This window comes from Pollicipes pollicipes, unplaced genomic scaffold (genome assembly GCF_011947565.3).
Source record: "Pollicipes pollicipes isolate AB1234 unplaced genomic scaffold, Ppol_2.1 Scaffold_4740;HRSCAF=5597_pilon_pilon_pilon, whole genome shotgun sequence".
Classification (NCBI taxonomy): domain Eukaryota; kingdom Metazoa; phylum Arthropoda; class Thecostraca; order Pollicipedomorpha; family Pollicipedidae; genus Pollicipes; species Pollicipes pollicipes.
Genome location: NW_023596545.1, coordinates 23,268,818 through 23,285,072, shown reverse-complemented (window position 1 = coordinate 23,285,072; position 16,255 = coordinate 23,268,818). Strand labels below are relative to the sequence as shown.

The window sequence follows — 16,255 nt, the reverse complement described above, 5'->3', positions numbered from 1 at the left end:
CAGCGCGGCAGCACGGACCCATTGGGGTCACCACGCCACCGCTGTCAAGACGGATTATAGGGATTGGTGCTTGCAGACGTGACGTCACGGGCGACGCTGCAGATGTACAGACGCTTACAGTCATATAGACGTCACGACGGTACTGCAGACCTACAGACGCTGACAGACATACAGACGCCATGGCGATACTGCAGACCTGCAGACGTCACGACGATACTGCAGACCTACAGACGTCATGATGATACTGCAGACCTACAGACGCTGACAGACATACAGACGCCATGGCGATACTGCAGACCTACAGACGTCACGACGATACTGCAGACCTGCAGACGGCACGGCGATACTGCAGACCTGCAGACGCTGACAGACATACAGACGTCACGACGATACTGCAGACCTACAGACGGCACGGCGATACTGCAGACCTACAGACGGCACGGCGATACTGCAGACCTACAGACGTCACGACGATACTGCAGACCTACAGACGGCACGGCGATACTGCAGACCTACAGACGTCACGACGATACTGCAGACCTACAGACGTCACGACGATACTGCAGACCTACAGACGGCACGGCGATACTGCAGACCTACAGACGTCACGACGATACTGCAGACCTACAGACGTCACGACGATACTGCAGACCTACAGACGGCACGGCGATACTGCAGACCTACAGACGTCACGATGATGCTGCAGACCTACAGACGGCACGGCGATAGTGCAGACCTACAGACGCTGACAGACGTACAGACGCCACGACGATACTGCAGACCTGCAGACGTCACGACGATAGTACAGACCTGCACACGTCACGACCATAGTGCAGACCTACAGACGCTGACAGACACACAGACGCCATGGCGATACTGCAGACCTGCAGACGTCATGATGATACTGCAGACCTACAGACGCTGACAGACATACAGACGCCACGACGATGCTGCACCGTTTGGCGAGGCAGTGGGCATGGGCGCGAATTTAAAGCGTGGGCGCGAACACTCTCCTTGGAAGTGGTCATAGACCTGAAGGGCGTTTGAGCTCAAGGCCGTTGTCAAAACAACGACTTTGTAGCTGCGGGATTAGGATAAGCAAAATCATGCACGGCTAACTGCACACCTCAACATGGCATAGTGGCGATCATGGTCATGAGGAAAAGTCTCGTAAAGGAACGCTACCTCGAGGAGCACAAAGGCACCTCTAAGAGCACCGGAATGGTTTGGGTACCAGTTTTGTGAAAAATCATGGGTATGGATACCAGTAAGACGTTAACAAAATGTCAGGCGTATATACTGCATGTAATTCAACATAGCGTTACTGCTTGACTTTGATTAGTCAAAATTAGCTTCATTCACCCTAGTTTTGCAATTATGGGTGAGAAAGAGTGAGTTTGGGTAAGAACTTTCCAAAAATGTGTTCATACTTTGATATCAAACCCAGAAAAAATACAGTCGGGTGGATAGCAGATGGCCCTAGGGAGAGCGAGTAGATTGAGTGAAAGAAATCTTGCCCGTGAAGGTCTCTAGTACCTTTCCCCATACACAAACATGCCATCCGCTTTCTAGCCCACAGCAACAGCAGGAAACCAGGTACGGTACTTTGCGTTTCAAAATATAATTGACAGAATGTATCTTTCTTTAACCGACCCTATTCCCGAATGAAAGGTACCTACTCTTATGCTTCAACCTGTGACACATAGTTCATGTATACTAGTCAATATACCCAGCCATCTTCCGGACTCATCCATACTTTTTCTCATTTGTTCCAGTGATAATCCGCACCTTTCATAGTATGTGTAACACCAATCTGAAAATTGGTGCGGTGAAATCAGTTTCAAGAGATTTCAACTTGCCAAGTGCGTGGAAAGGCTAGTGGTAACATCGGTTGGTCTGGTCGGGAGCAAAGGAGGTAACAAAAACGGTGCAGCGATTGTAAGGCCCGACATGGGATGCTGATTTGAAGATTACATCCTGGAGAAGACTTGATCGAAGCTGATGATGACATAACTATCTTCGAGAATATGCCCTTACACCACTGGAAGAATACGCCGCCTCCAAGGCTTCTGAGATTCCCAAAATGTGGCAACAAAACCACCTTCGAGAATGTGGGTTAACACCACTGGAAGAATGCACCATCTCCAAGACCTCTTGAGATTCCCGGGATATTGCTTTAACCCCTACATGCCTGATGTTAAAATATTTCATGACCGGGTTAGGACAAACTATACTTCGTCTCTCAAAATGTTAATGCCTGACGCGTCACCCTGAAAGCATGAGGAAAGGCCATTCCAGGAACTGCAGACACGAGTTTAAGCCTTCCACTTTTTAGGGACGTTTCTGCGCTTACGGTGGACAAGAACATTTTTTTAAAAGCCAGAGATGCCTCACGATCACCAAGACGCTGTGATTATTGCTGCCATGACGAAATTTTCCATGGTCATGGGTATGCTTTGTACAGCATAGCAGCAGCTAATATTCAAATTTGTTTGAAAAATTTCCAGCGTAGACGCTACGTAGCAGACGTTGAAGTCAAATATCCCAGCTGATCATCAGTATCAAAATATTCATAACACGGATAACAAAAAAACAAAAACAGTGTTCTGAATAGCTTGACGAGCACTTCAAAAGAACGGAGAGGTTTTACTCTGCGCTAAAGCTGAGACGTTTTAAATCCATCAGCAGGGGTATGGCCAGGGTGAATCAACACGCGTTCTACCCAACGCCCACAGATAAAATCGTATAAACAACAGAAGGGCCCCTGCATATCGCCAGTCACCCTTTTGCGATAGACAACGAACATCTATGACTGGCAGGGTAAACTTGGAGAGCTGTCATTGATCAATCACTTGCGAAACTTTCATAACTCATGGCTATACCTTTCCAGCAGAAATACGGCACCTAATTCATCTGCCGATTGTCCAGTCTACCGTCTGAGATGCTGTGGTTTGTGCACCGGGCAGGTAAGTACATCCGTACCGTCCGTTGCAACAGCGTGCACTTACATCCCCATGCTGCCAGACTGTAGCGCTCAAGATGAGAGCACTCCGGTACAGTATACCTCTCCACAGCACAATACTCCAGAATTCCGGACAGCATTACTGCGAAGCTACTCTCGTCAAGGCAAGCAACTCTCACTTCGGCGCCTCTGGAAAGTGGAGAACAATCCAACTTTATGAGGTTGAAATGAAATAAATTTGGTGAGTTAAGCATCGTGCCCACGGCGATGCATGTAAGATAACGAATCAAAATATCGTTGGACCCAATCAAGTGTACGGCTATCTCTTTCTCGATTCTCTCTCGGCTACGCAATATCACCGGCACAACCAGGCGACTTAGCATGGAGGAAGCGCTGAACTTGAAAAGTAGACATGGAAATGGAGACCTTCTTTCTCTAAAGCTTGAAAAAGTTTGGCCTATAGTCTGAAGATTCTTGAACCTGAAGGTACATATGGCACTATGGGTTGACATACATTAATTCATTCCGTTTTCTCCCAACTGAATGCGGACATTTCTTTGCACCCAAAAGTTCGTCCTCAGATTTACAGCCGAGCCCCCGTCACCCTTTCTGGCGAAGCAAGGACGCTCCTTCGGCGCTCCGTGCGCGTCTCACCTTGCGGTGGCCGCTAGCGGCTGCCGGACGTGGTCCAGGCGGCCGGCCGGCGCGCCGCGGCGGGTGGACTCAGCACGCCGCGGGGGCCGACGTCGGACGGCCGGGTCGGCGCCGCACTGCCGTCTGTGACGGCCTGAGCGCCCGACCGGTGCCGCCCCCCATCGGCGGCCCGCACCCCCCCCCCCCCCGCCCCCACCCCTCCACCCGGCAGGCCCGAGCCCCTCCCCCTGCCACCGACAAGCCAAGGACTGACGGGTAGAGTAAGTGAAATGATGTGGAAGGGTGGAACTGACCTGTGAGCGGCAACTCAGATCACCGCAAGTTTCATTTCCTGATTTCCTGACTTGTTGCCCGTGGTAAGAACTAATGTCGCGTTTTTGAGTGTAAGTGTGAGTTTGCGTAGAATATGGCAGTTATGGGAGTTTGGCAAAAGCCAGTCACTGCAGTGACCAAGGAACAAAAGACTTCTCGCCAGCTTCGCTATGTTCCAAACCATTGCCAGCTCACTTGTAACGTGCTGGTGGGGGTAAGGGATGGAGGTGATGTGTCAAACCGCCCCGTTCAGTGTCCTTTCTGGAATGACTCTGAAATGTGTCAAGTCAGATTCATGAAGCTCTGACCAAATTTTGATTTTTTGATTTAGTGTCAAATGGAGGATTTAACGCGTTTTGTACACCGACGAACATCCATACAGAATGGGTAACACTGGGTAATATGAGTATGTGTAGAAGATGGGTAATACGTTTGCGAACGCCGGATAGATCATTTAATAAATCGCATTCAATGATACTGGTTGTGCTTCTAGCCCTGGTTAGCACCATTAAAACAACATTTGGAATTGGCAAAACAAAAAAACAAATTTGAACCCAATATTTCCTGAAACATTACCATAATTTGCAACTTAGTTGCTGGAAAAGAACGCCAATGGGTTGGTGACGGATAGGTAAAGGTAAAAGGAAAGGGTGGCGGTTTGATATGGCACATAACTCGCAGATACCAGGATGATTGAACAAGGAAATCTCACTGAGCTTGGTCGGGTCAATTTGCGGCCAGAGATTCTGGAAAAGGCGAATGATGAGGTGAGTCTCAAACAACTCCCGAAATTTGAGTTTTGTTAAATAGACGTACATAAAGATCATAGTACATACATAACTTTTCAGATACATCACTACAGATATCAAATATGTTGCAAGTTAAGCGACCATCTCAAGCCCATACCAGAACTATGGATTGTATTTCCAAGATACCTTTTTGTTACTGACCTTCGGAGACAACTGACCAGTACGTGTGATGTGTCTCTAAATATGCTATGCTCAGGTCAGGTCAGGAGAACATAAAATAGACAGCAGTGTACACATTTCGAGCGAGATTATATTAGGTTTTGTATATCTCCGCAATATGAGCAAGCACAACATTCCAGTAAGTGCTTAAAAATGATCCAAGTGACCCCGAGGTGCTACACATGACTAGTGGTCACTGAAAAATATCGCAAGATCACCCAAGGTCAAAGGTCAGGATACAGCCGCAGGCAAGTCACCTGAACACAGAAGGGCCAACATGAATAAAACAGATTTTCATGCGCTGTCGGGTATATGAAACCAATTTTGAGAAGAAAAGCTATTCAAGGGGTAATCTAGCTGATCCAAAGTCCAAGACGGGAATTAAAATCGCCGAAGTTATCGGTCAGCCTATCGAACTCTGCAGTGCATATCTTACATGTACGAGACATTCCACCCATGCGTTTCAATAAGGGGAGGGCAGCAAGGTATGTGCAATTACGTAAAGGTCAAATGCGGTCATGTAGTTCGACAAGAAGATGATATAAGGCGAACCTAGGTCATGCAATAACACCTTTCTTCCATGACATGCTTAAGCTTTCAACATCATGCTTCCATAGCATGCAACTTGTGATTGCAACTCAGCTCCAAAAGCTGGAGGGAAAATCCAAAGATGAGGGCAATATACTCCGCACCCCTGACCTTAACCTCTCTTAAATAGGTCTATAGGTATATCCTACTATAGGTCTCATTATGGACCTGTATAGGTCTTATACAAGCATATAGGTATATTTTGTGTTTCGGACAAGCCATGACCGTTCTTGTAACCCCATGTAGCTCCAAAGCACGAAGCATACGTCATATGGGATTATCTCTAGAGTTCCACAGAGTTATAAGAATTCCGAACAGGCAGCTCTGTCAGCATAAGAGATCACAAAGCTAGAGAACCGGGAGCTCATTGTCTTTCTTGCTTGCATCAAGAAAGCTGTTTTAGCTGTTGTCGCCTGGCTGTTTCAGACGCTTTTGTAGCAGGAGGACGGGGCTACGTCACACTTGAAGTGGCAGGATGGTGCCACGTCATGCCGGGAGCTGCGCTTTGCTAAGTATCTTAGTTCCAACGCCAGTGCGGATCAGTTGGACCCAACAACACTATGTGTAGTACGAAAGCCATAACACTTGGCAGGTGGATAGTGAGAGACCGCCTTCCGCATCACAGCAATTTCTATTACTCAGAAAACGTCCCTGCCAAGCAGGTTACCAATGTGGACAGTGATAGGATTGTTTTCACCTTTAGTTTCGGGTCGCATTCCTTGGCAAACAAGCCATTATATTCGTGACGGAAGCGCCGGCGGCATAAAAGTAGCCACAAACAAATGAAAAAATAATCACCTGCGATAGTGACCACCGTTTTACTTGAAGTTAAACGACGAGTTTCAACAGCTCTGACGGTAGTAACGAGCACGCTTGATGGAAATGCCTGTCAGCATGCTCTGCACGCGTTCATAAATAATCACCGTGCTAAAGGTCCCATTTTAAAACTAGAGACTGGCAGGATGAACGTTACATAAGGGTAGGGGCAAACTTGGAGGAAGACATTAATGAATTCCCGGTGAACTGATCCGCTTTATTTTTTTTCAGTGGCAGACAATCTTTCCTGTACAACTTGCATACTAACCAAATCGGCTATCTTGGAACCAAGCATCAGCTATTTGATAGTAACACGAGTGTAATATGGCCATACAATATGGTGGCAATTGATCATTTACTTTGCATCTGGACTGCGAAGAAAATGCAGTGCGCCATAACATTGTTTGTGTATTCAATCAAAGAAGGAAATAAAAAATGTTAGAATATGACCCGGGTTTAAAATGGCATATGATAGTAACTTTGGTCGCCTGAGCTGGAAAATGGCCGATCATTCAACATCAAATGCGTAGACATCCTAATTGTGTACGATGATGCCAGTTAGATAACAGCTACACCCACCACACCTTCGGACGTTGATTATCACGTGTCTCTCCTACACATACGGTCAGAATTTCATCTGACAACCATCCGTACATTACCGGTAATCTCGAAATGGGCTTAGAGTTACAAAGCTTGCGCCGTGGACTGCCGCGTGAACTGTATTTTTGTGAGATGGCAGGGACGCACATTGGAGCAGATGACGGTGGCGCTCTCAGAAGAACGACAGATGACAGTGGCGCTCTCAGGAGAACGACAGATGACGGTGGCGCTCTCAGGAGAACGACAGATGACGGTGGCGCTCTCAGGAGAACGACAGATGGGCACCGCGCTTCGTTCCCACGATCGGCATACGTGTCGGCATTTGATGAATGCATCCTCGGCTTGGTAGAGGCAGGCTACGATGCGATGCACTCAGCTCCAGGCAGGATCCGGTGGCAAGCGATCGACCCTCCCTGCACCGGGCAGCTCTCTTCCTCTCTCTCTCCCTACCCTCTCTCTCTCCCTCTCTATCTCTCTCACTCACCCTCTCCCTCTCTTTCTCTCTCACTATCTCTGTCCCGATTTTTCTCTCGCCCGTCCTCCCTTCCTCTCTTTTCCTCTCTCCCTCCCCTACCCTCTTTGTTTCCCTATGCCCTCTCCCTTCCCCTCTCTCTCTCTCAGCAGCCCTGCGGGTGACGTGTATGGCGCGGCTGCGGCTGACAGGCGGCGACCGGAGGCGGCGCCGCAGCTCGGCCGGGCTCATCCGGAGGCGCGGACGGCTGGCGGCGCGCGTCACCCGCCGCCGCAGAGCATGCTCGGCAGCCGGCGAGCCCGGGCCGGCCGGCGGGGCGCGTGCGGCCGGTGCCACCCGGAACGACCGACGGAGAGGCGTCGCGCGATCTACCCACGGCCGCAGTGGACCCAAGAAGTGCAGTAGATCACTGAAGGCAGTGAGAAGGGAGACCCTGCGGCGCGCAGACTCATCTCTGACGGTGACGGTGAGGCACGTCCGCGGGGTCAATCATGCCCGGCGCCGTTATAGTGACGGCTGAATCCAGGGGCATGTGATGATCTCCCAGCCGATGTGATCAGCCAGCTCTGCAGTCTAAAGTCTACATACAGACTCTGATGGCTGTGGCCTGTGTCAATACTGGTAGCTCTTCTTTGACACGCATCCGTAGTCATTATCACAGAGCAGAACTGCTCTGTAAATAACAAGTCAAACAAGGCAATATTGTCTTTAAGATAGGTTTTAGTTGTTTTGTGTGCAACGCAGAGATTAGAAGGGCTATTTTGGTCAAGCAGAACATGTTGCGGTTCGGTCTGCTTCAGTTAACTTGGTGAATTGGGCATAATAAAAAACTCTGATTAGGTTAATAATGTTTGGATGCAAACTTGTCATGTTTTCATGTTCAAATGCTGATCATTGGCCTGGCTAGGTTCCCATTTTGATAGGCAATACGCAACCTTCAATATCCCAGGAGGAACTGGTTGAAAGGAGGAATTCAGGAAGCATTGAAGTGAATGCATCATGGGTGCGTACGACGTATACATTTGAATGCTTCCAAATAGTTTTAATGATTTCTAGATGCTTGCTTTTGATCGGCACCTCCTGGTACGTTGAAGGTTGTTTGCAGCATACGACCTCACAGCGTCGACAACCCAAGAGGTGAAGACGTTCCTCAGTTACATGGAGCAATGGCTGAAGTATCCTTAAAACAGCTCATTTCAGGCTTACAGCTCACGTATTATTGCTCTCTGAGTAGCACAACGGATGGTTATTATTGTGCCCAGTTATTGATTCCCTGATGATTTGTGATTCACACCACCAAAGCTGCTCATAATTTGAAAGCGGAACTGAATTTACCGATTAGTTTGCTAGCAGGCTATGCCAAAGCTGTTTCAGAGCATGATTTTAGAGACGGTGCCATGACCCTACCTGTTTGATCGTGACTTACGTTAACCAACAACGGCACGCCAGCTTTGAAATTCGCGTTTTTAATGCAAGCGATTGAACTGGGACGATGACAATAAAGTGCCTCCAGTTTATGATATGCTGTAAACCCGAAAGATGTGATAAAGCATTGCCTTATACGAGTTTATTCAACCTAATAACATGAATTCAAGGGTGCCTTCTGTTTCTCAGTGCCTTGTGAGCAATTAAGTTTATTCGTTCTCGTTGTGTTTTCCTCTAGTGTCATCAGAAGTACTGAAAGTGATGCCACACCTGGGTCTTAAGTCCTTTCTTAATGCCATCGAGCCTCAGATATTGATGTTCCTTTCCCTTTGTGCAGCTTTATTGCAGACTTAAGCTGTGCCTGACAATCATTTCCAGGAATCTCACCCAATAACTAATGGCGCACTCCAGCACACAAAAGGCATCCTTAATAGGTCCGTCTGGAAACTGAAAGGAAACGTTTTAGTGCCAAGCCCGAACTTTTACAATACAAATGGAAGCGGAGAAAGGCTCAGGAATGTATAGACTACTGCAGAGCCATTTGCACCGGAGTCGTACACAAGCTGATTAGGACTAAGAACAAAAAAACGAGGCCAGATGACGGGCCGATGGCTAGGGTGACGCCGTGGTGGCCCACGAGCTCGCCACCCAGAAGTTAGAAAAGAAGTCCGGCAGCACTCCTTCGGAACGTAATAAGAGAAGGCGGCTCGCTTGGGCTTGAGGCCAAGCATCAATAGTGCCTTCGGAGAAATGGCGCGTTTGAACGGTTTCTTTAATGAACGGTTATGTGTATCTTGTCAGGCCAAATCTGGTCGTAGGAAATCAAGGTGCTTAGATAGAAGGCATTTTCCTATGCACTTGCAAATCGAGTGTCGCCCGCTACCCCGCTAAAAGATGCCCCTAGCAAAAAGAGCTTGGTAAGTCGATTACGTGCTGCGTCGCACATGCTGCGTCGTTTCCAAATAACGTGATCTTAAAAGCAGTATCCTGTTGTTTTAAATGTTGCAACATTTTGTTTTCGAATATTATAGCTTGGTGCCGTCCGTAGACTTAGCCCGTAGATCCCGGGCTGGCTACTCCTCAGCGGCCAACAGATGCCACAGGCACCGCATGTGGTCGTGTTTCTCTGTAGAGCTCCTCGTGAATCGAATGCGTATGATCTGGTTCAATGTCGTCCGACAAGGCTAGACCCGGTCTGTCCGACTATCCGCTATTACAGTTATCTAAAACCAATCTGCTCCAGTCCAGCTTACCAGAAAATTTGATTACATAAATCAATGTTTATCCGCTTCCGCATTTTAGGCTTCTAAAATGTGTACATCCAAGATGGCACGCGTGTTCAAATCATGTTTGTGTGTTGTACAATCAGCCGACACCGACGCGTGATGGCAAGCATAATTAATCCGGCTTGTCGTCTGTTGGGAATCAAATTTTGCATGAATATCAGCTGTAAACAACACCTTGGATAATCTTAATGATTGGCACATTACCTCACATTACACAGCTTTTAGTAAGGTGCAGCCCAGCTGCACATAGCACACAAATGTCTCGGAAGCATTTAGATCAGCCGTGATACGATTTCTACAGTGTGGCACCAAATAATACACGGCTTATACACACTTCAAACGAGCAGTGGGTAAGACGTCCATTTGGTATGCCTCTTGAGGGAGTAAAACGATCATCTTGCTTCATGCATGGTACAACATGTTTGTTCCCGTTCTTGCACACACCGATTGGTGAAAACACCTCAACTGGGATTATCAACACACCGATTGGTGAAAACAACTCAACTGGGATTATCAACACACCGATTGGTGAAAACACCTCAACTGGGATTATCAACACACCGATTGGTGAAAACACCTCAACTGGGATTATCAACACGGGGGCACTCCACCAAAGACAACTAAAATACAAAAGTATTATATTGTTGTCTTACATATTATATTCTGACATATTATATTATTATATATTATATTCTCTGGTAACAGGGACTCATGTCTAACAGGGCTCCTATATTACTGCCCAAATGAACATTGTAATCCACGGACATGGCTGCCCGCTGGGTTGGGAGCTGCGCCCTGTGAAAAATAAGCCAGTGACGGCGTTTTGGAATCTGACTGCTGGAATGCCAGATGCTGGCAAATTCACATTCGTGTGCTTGCCCACACCGAAAGTAAATTCAGACATGTTTGTATATGTCTAGCCGCGGGTTACCAGGCTGCATAACTTAAAATGGAGACATTTCAATGTTGTTTGATGTTGCTGCATTTGCATGAACATGAATCTGCATGATGTTGAACAGTTTTCATGTTGCTGTGGTCAGCACGCTGAAAAAGGTATCGTTATAACTTTGTCAGACGCTGCAGCACTGTGTCATGCAACTGAGCGTCTCTGCTAACAATGTATGCCTCCTTGCATCTCTCAATGTTTCCAAAACGTAAGATGCGAGTTGGGGGCATGGCGTCTGTCACTTCTGCCCCTTTGACTTTTCGTGTACATATTGGTCGGCTGTCGAAGCCCCCAGTGATTGCGCAAGCTGCCCCCCGGCTTACCAAATTCTCGCTTGAGGCATGACCTCAGGGTGTTGGGGTGGCAAGACCACTCACACGTTCACTGAGCTAAGTTTCTGTACATGGCTGAAATATGCTTGCGTTTCTAAATCACTACAAGAGAAGTTCATGTCAGCAGTTGCATTGTTGGCGCCTTATTCCATCTTCTGTCGTGTACGGCTTTGGCTGAAATGTACAGGTAGCTAAATAACAGAGCGCCGACTGCCTGAATTTTTGCAGGACATATGCAGTGAATCATGTCAAGCAGCTAAACGCACCAGGTGACAGATTTGCCCTAAATCCCTGGTTGTGGAGTACGAGTTATTCATTCTTGACTTGGTTGTAGGCGGGGGTGGAGTTTGGATAAGACGACAGCAGTTTGTCTGTGAAGATACAACAATCTGTTGAGGTAAATATCTGAAAAGCTGGCCAGTTCAAACAACATCCTTAACTTGGTCACGTCGTAACACTTACCACCTACAAATATGATCAGCAGGTTAGGTAAACAGAAATCACACTGATCCCGCGGAGTATTTCGAATTTTACTCATACAAGAGCTTATGATCCCAGGCTTCGCTTTGTGATTTTTACCAACCAAGACCAGGTTCTCCTCATACTGAATTGCAATATCACTCAGGTCAAATTGGACTGCTGACAAGGTCAGGGCGAATGCTAGGTATGTCCTGTTAAGATAAGTTAGTTGATCATAAGTAATTTTAGTTGCCTTTACAGGAAAAAAACTAAGGTTTTCCGAAATACTTCCTATGTACTGCTACTCGGTGCAAAGATGTCAGTGCTGTCTGTTCTTCAGAAGGCTGTTAATTGAATATGCGGAAGACTTAAATGACCAAGGTATGCTTGGCTCGGTACAAGAGTTTAAGTCATGTATTAATTTTAAGATGTTCATTCAGTTTATGTGTCCACCGAGCATTCGTCAACCGGCCATTTATATATAATGCCAGTTTTATTGATTTTCAGTTCGTTCCGTCCGTTCATGCTGGCAAATTTGTACATCCGTCCTAGTCCTTATCCATGATCGGTGAAAACGTTTCATCCAACCCGTTCCAATCTGTGGACTACGCAATCTGCAGCTTCATCTACTCCGGGCGGTGATCCAAACACGGCACTCAAGCCCGGGCGGTGATCCAAACACGGCACTCAAGCCCATCCGGGCGGTGATCCAAACACGGCACTCAAGCCCGGGCGGTGATCCAAACACGGCACTCAAGCCCGGGCGGTGATCCAAACACGGCACTCAAGCCCATCCGGGCGGTGATCCAAACACGGCACTCAAGCCCGGGCGGTGATCCAAACACGGCACTCAAGCGCACCTAGCAAATGATGCCAGTCCGTGGCCTGAACAAATGAATGAATGGGATTCAAAGATGGGTTATCAATTATATAAAAACCTAACTTAATCTAATGTCGGGAAAAGGCTGGAAATCCCCACTGTTCGTACTTGTGGCAGCGCAAAATGTCTCTGAATTGTTTGGCTCAGGCTCGTGCCTTTGTTATCACGCAGGTTCTCATCCACGCTCGATTTCAAAGCAGGGAAAGCTATGACCACAATCATCGAAGCGTACATCACGCATACAAGTACAGTCAATGTACATATTTGGCTGGCGTAACAACTGTTTTTTTTAGAGGGAACGCTGGGAAGCAGTATTTGGCTGGCATCACGGGTCGGCACATAGGTATGCTCCACACGCACAGGCCTGCGTCTGAGGCACACCATGCATGCCTCGAGTAGCATATGCCACGCCATGTCTACTGTATGTACCCTGCTTCAGAGGGGAAAGAAGTTTACCTTTTTTCATGATTGGGCTGGAGGTAACAGACATGGGAGGTTCATAACAGCCATAAACCCATACCCTTGACACCCATTTCGTCATTCCTTTATTGTCGTTATGGTTTCCTAATTCGGGTTTGCGTGGACAAAAGCGGTAGCTGCATGGGTTACGGGTGCTTAAGATTTTGCGTAGGGGTCAAAGGTGTTTGCAATCTGCATCTATCTATCGCATTTTGGGTGGTTTGGAAAACATAACTGCAGCCGGAGCTCTGTGTTCAGTAAACAGGCGAAAGTGGCGGCAAAAGGAAAATGTCGCTTTCTGTGTCCTACTACTTTGATTATTTCGTACCAACTTGACATATGGTACTCACAGTTCAAACAAAAATGTGTCTACAGGCCACAACAGGCCACAGCAATCGTTGCATTGCTGTGATCTAGACGTTGATCAGCCTACTTGCTTGCATTCCGTGCTGTTGCGATATCATTTTATCTAGATTGATGGCCTGTTTGGCGTTGGCGGTGCTCCAAGTTTGTCAGCGCTCGGGATCGCCGCTGACAAGACGCTGTGCTCGGAAACTCCCTGCCGACACCCATCCGTAGCGTTCCATCGCTCGCACCACTGAGCCAAACCATAGCGTTTCATCGCTCGCACCACTGGGCCAAACCATAGCGTTTCATCGCTCGCACCACTGAGCCAAACCATAGCGTTTCATCGTTCGCGCCACTGAGCCAAAGCTCTGCAAACTGGAGAAAATTTATCTGAGTTCCGGGTTACGTACTCGGCGCAATGAATGAGCCGAGCTACCAGGCAGGGATGTTATGGAATGAGTCTTCAGTGCCGGTCTCTATTCTGGGGTGGATTCCTAGTGTTTTTACAGGCTTCCTGCAGAGTTGCGGGAGTCGGCGGGCTCGAGTGCCTGTACGCGGCGAGCTCGGCGATCACTCCAGCACACGAACGTGAACAGTGCTTTAGTGTTCTATGGCTTATGTCATGTGCTTTAGTGTTTTATTGTCAAGATGCATGTGTTTGCGTGTGCATATGCGTGTGAGTACGTCTGATAGATTTAACGCATAGCCAGAATGGCCACCTGGTAGAGGCTACAAAGACGCACGACGATCGATTGATTTTGATGAACGATGTTGAAGCAAGCGAGAAATACAAGAGCCAGTGTTCTAACACCATACTGGCATTGCCCGATGGGTATGCAAGGTATTGGATCCCCCCAAAATATTGATTTTAGTGCACGGCGCGGGAAGCGGAGCCAGTCACCTGCGTTGAAAACTTGACATTGTTCTTGTCATCAAGTCACACTCGCTGGACGCCATACATATGTCAGACGAGATCCATGATTACATCTTTAGAATCATGGATGCGTTTCAAAGACAGCGAACGTGCCCAGCAGGTGGCGTGTCCGGCGCCAGCTGGCGATGAGGTCCCGCTGCCCTCCGATGTGTCTCACCTGGCCCGCCCTGCTGCTGACCTTCACCGGTCTGCTGCAGCCGTCCGCAGGTGAGACTGGTTCGTGGCTGACGCGATGCGGAGGGTGCACACCGCGCGCTTTTGAATAGGCAGGCCACAACCTGTAATCGAGGCACGGCAGAACCCTCCAGCTGCGCGTCTCATCGCAGGCATTCGCGCTCAGCGCATTCCATTTGACCTGGTGATCTGACCCACTGAGCTCACCAGTAATAAAGCCTTAGTTGTCTGGAACAAATGTGTGACTGTAGTCAACGTTTTGTTGTATCGAGTAGCCTGCATGTTTCGGTCTTCGTTTGTGCCAGAACACACGCACGATGTATGCGCTTCATCAAGTATACGTAAGTCTAAGAATACTTTGACGATTTGCCATAAATGGATGACGGTTGGTTAAATTTAAGTTGCATGGGAGAAGGCGAGGGATGAGCAGGGATATTATTTTGTGTAACTTTGGGGAACCTGAGCCCCTCCCCGATGCTGACTTGAGCCCTCTCAACGCCATTGCGCCCCCCAATGCATAGGAGCAAATTAGAGAATACTGGGTTAATGAAATGCAGCGGTGTCTGAATCGCTGGTGTCTATTAGATACTTGAACTCATCGCTGCCAACATTATCAGTATCACTATCACATTGTCTTTGAGTGCAAAGTAATTCAGCAGCATAACTACGCTTTTGGAACAAACAAATTTTTTGTTGTTGAATTTTGATTTTGGCCCTATAAACACAAATCAAAGTGGCCGAAATCCGGGGATAAATCAAGATTTAGGGTAGATTTGGCCAATTATACTTAGCCTCTGATCTGCCCCAAGCGATTTTAAAAGGGAAAAATGTTAAAACCTTTGAAAACTGCTTAAGAGGAAAAAATGGCTCAAAATCCTTGCAAAATACAAAAAAAAAGGTTTTCCTCTGATTTGACCCACGTTTTTCTCAGCGTTGTAGGGGAGAGGCTTGAGCTCCCAAATGCATAGGGAAATACGATCCTGGCTGGTGTCATATGAAATATCAAGTAGTATGTCATATAACGATCCTGCTTTGTGTCAAAGAATGCTATGTTAAGAATACTGAACTTGTTAGACTAACTTCACACCAATTTGGCCAGCATGACTAAAATAGCAACACTGTCATGTGGACGTGTGTGCAGATCACGCTCTGCCTTCTACTCAGATTTCATCCCCACAGCCCAAACTGATCCACATTCGTCAACTTTCTTACATACCGTGTCATAGGGCCCTCATATGTGAATGCGGGGAGATTCGGAAAGTGTTGGAACCGGTTTGATTATTTTTCTAAGCTGCTTATCCAATCACCGTTATTATTTCTTCTTCCGGTTTGTACACTGGTCTGTAGGGGTAGTCTGAGCTGTACGGCGCATGCTATACAATACTCCGTGACTACGCGCTAAACACGACACACATAAAGAGGGACTTTAGTGGATCGGTTTGCCACCGGTGTAGCTGCCAGACAGGACAGCAACATTATATTTTTCTGCTTGTAATGAAACAAGGGCCTTACCGACTTTGCGGTTTGAAAACGTTTATAATGTCTCAAAAGATGAAATGTTCAGGCACCTCCGCTGATTGCATGCAAAGCTTAAAATGGCAGAACACAAGATGTATAGCCTCTAGCTTCCAGAGTTTGAC

At 47.4% G+C, this 16,255-nt stretch overlaps 1 protein-coding gene across 1 annotated transcript in view; it reads right to left on the bottom strand.

Annotated features, from left to right (window-relative positions):
- LOC119098068 (centrosomal protein of 104 kDa) overlaps nt 1–3,678 on the bottom strand; it is a 39,233-nt gene extending 35,555 nt beyond the window's left edge. The window contains exon 1 of the mRNA XM_037220996.1: nt 3,617–3,678. The gene's annotated coding sequence lies outside the window, so the exon portion shown is untranslated. The remainder of the gene's footprint in view (nt 1–3,616) is intronic.
- Between the last annotated feature and the right edge of the window lie 12,577 nt (nt 3,679–16,255).